This window comes from Lepisosteus platostomus, chromosome 16 (genome assembly GCF_059453375.1).
Source record: "Lepisosteus platostomus isolate fLepPlt1 chromosome 16, fLepPlt1.hap1, whole genome shotgun sequence".
In the NCBI taxonomy this organism is placed as follows: Eukaryota; Metazoa; Chordata; class Actinopteri; order Semionotiformes; family Lepisosteidae; genus Lepisosteus; species Lepisosteus platostomus.
In genome coordinates, this window is record NC_142626.1 from 19865886 (window position 1) to 19868683 (window position 2798).

At 38.7% G+C, this 2798-nt stretch overlaps 1 long non-coding RNA gene across 1 annotated transcript; it reads left to right on the forward strand.

The window, feature by feature from the left end:
* Positions 1–730: 730 nt before the first annotated feature.
* On the forward strand, positions 731–2227 carry LOC148646997 (uncharacterized). The gene is made up of 2 exons (XR_015927731.1): positions 731–1792; positions 1913–2227. It is a non-coding gene; the product is annotated as an uncharacterized LOC148646997 (long non-coding RNA).
* Positions 2228–2798: the final 571 nt, after the last annotated feature.

Sequence of the window (2798 nt, forward strand, 5' to 3'; positions counted from 1 at the left end):
TTGACAAGCACTCCTCCTAAGCAGAAACTCTGTTCTCTGTTGCAGATCATCCATGATGCTGACCCACATGTGACTTACAGCACCCTGTCATTCCAGAAGAAACCAGCTTCACAGAGAAAACCTCAGCTCTTTGTCAGCCTGAGTTTTGGGGCTTTGACAATTCTCTGTACTCATTATAATGAATAGACACTCCTTACAATAAATATATAGAGGATCATGTCCACAGGAGACAACTGACCTCACTGGATTAAAATTTTAGTCTTTCTTACTGCAGAAGCTTAATAATAATAATCAAACATATATTTCCCAGCTATAGCAAGTGCTAGTAGACTGTTAAACTAAAGCAAAACACATGGATCAAGATAGAATAAATTTAATAAAGATGACAGCTATGCATACAAAAAGGATTATTTTCATATAAGCAAAAGTTAAATTGTAGTGTAAGATATTGGAGATCACTTGCATTGTTATTTAGTAATGAAACGTGTAGGGTTAAAAGTGAATATACACATTTAGGCGACTCGGTCTATGATGCCTAAATAATTTTAAGAGATTGCAAATGAAAAGTATATTCTATCTGCTGAAATGGTATCATTCAAATAAAAAAGATCAGCAAACTGTTTTGGTGATCTCTACACTTTATTTTGCCCTGCAAAGAAGATTTATTGCTATAGTTATTTAATTGGATGTAATTTAATCCTACTTAATGAAACTGAAAATCCAGATTTTGTCAACAAAAAATATACGATATTATTTACTAACATTCAGTATACACTAAAGTTATCAGGTTGACTGAATAATCTTGTTTTCTGAAACAGCCCCCAGTATGAGGTTTCGTTCCACTGCTAATTTCTTAATTTATTTAATTACAAAGAAGACAGGCATGAAAATAGAATGACTATGCTTATCTTGCTCTGTCACAACACACAGGACCAAGCCTGTGTTTCCAGCACTGACTGGCTAGAAGTGTTGTTGAACCCAGGAAGACAATTTGCATAGAAGAGACACTTTGCATTGGCAGCACATGCTTCAGTGCTCTGGGAGTGTTTATAGCCCTGTGAGTTTAACACTTCATGACTGAGAGCTGCCCTTCATGGCAACAGAACCCACAGCAACAATGACTTTCATCACCATCATCATATGGACACTCCTCATCTGTGCTCAGGAAGGGGTTGAAATGTTAAGTATGAATTATATATGAAGTGAAAATGAATTATTTTGTTTAAAACAAGAAAACATTATATTTAGAAATAATACTTCAGGAGCTAATCAATATTTTTCTACCTCATGTGTAATTTGATTTTTCATTTTCAGAGTCCAGGGGACAGGTTACTGTAACTCAGACCCCAGCAGTGAAATCAATTCTTCCTGGACAGACAGTCACTGTGAGCTGTAAGACCAGTCCTGCAGTGAACATATATGATTCTAAGCACAGACTAACCTGGTACTTACAAAAAGCTGGTGAAATTCCTAAACTCCTCATCTATGCAGCAACTACCCGACAGACTGGGGTCCCAGAGCGTTTCAGTGGCAGTGGATCTGGGACTGACTTCACTCTGACCATCACAGGAGTCCAGGCTGAAGATGCAGCAGTTTATTACTGTACAGGTTTACACTACCTCAACAGTAACTGGCTGTTCACACAATGTTACAGACCCGTACAAAAACCTCCCTCAGCAGGACTGCACTGCTGCAGCTGGAACCTACTGCAGGTGCTGAGGGTGAAGGCAAAGACACAGGACACAGCCTGTGGAGGAGCTCAGCTGCTCACAAACACTATGAATGACATTAAGTTAGTTGTATTTAATTTATATAACTTCATTTTAATTTATTTTTGTATTGTTAATGTTTATCTTGAAATTAAATCTTGTTTATGTAATCATTAATGTTCACTTCAATGTTTTCTTTTTAGTTGCAGACTGAGAGAGAGGGGGAACCCAGAAATAAAAAGGTGTTTCATGCTGTAGACTTCACCTTTCATTCTACTATTGTAGAAATTGTTGACTTGGCTCTAACTCACCCAGCTATTCTGTTTGCTCACAGCACTAATTCCTCATTGATTCTTCTTTTCAATTACAACCTCTTCTGGCATGAGAGCTTTAACAAGGAGGATTTTAAAAACAAAACAAAACTAAACATTCTACTTAATATCTTTATCAATCATGGACACTGTGAGTTGTTACAGTCAAGATTCAAACAAACTGTTAATAAAGAAAATCAATCCCTATTAAGCCTGAAAGTTATTATTCCTTTACAGGTGAGACACCAGGGGGCAGAGTGGTGTTGGGGACCCATGAAGTTGATGGGGCTTTAGAAAGTGATGCAATAAATCAGCAATAACTGTAGAGGAAATAAAGACAGGACAGTACACAAAACAAGCCTATTCACTCTGAGCTGTTTCAGTTCCCAATATCCCTGCCAGGAAGCTGAGGAGTGAACAGCTTCAAAACAAAACATACTGATACAGTCCAAAATTTTTTCAAATCTCACTCAGTCTGTCTGCTGGCTCTCCTGATGTTACCTGCTGTTCAAGGCATTTCTGAAGAATCTTCCCTACTCTCCCTGTCTGCAGATTACCAGCTCCTGGTGTCATACCCTCACCTCACTAACACCTGTAGTGATCACTGGACTGGTCAGGTGGAAAAGGTCAACAGGTCATGTCAGTTCCTAGAGCTACTGAGACTGGATCTGGTACTAGATCTCCATCTACACTTCCTGCCCTCTCCCACGGCCAAAGGCAATGGATTCACAGTCATTCCAAGGCCAATCCTCCCTCCATCTGAAGGAAAAAACTGGCA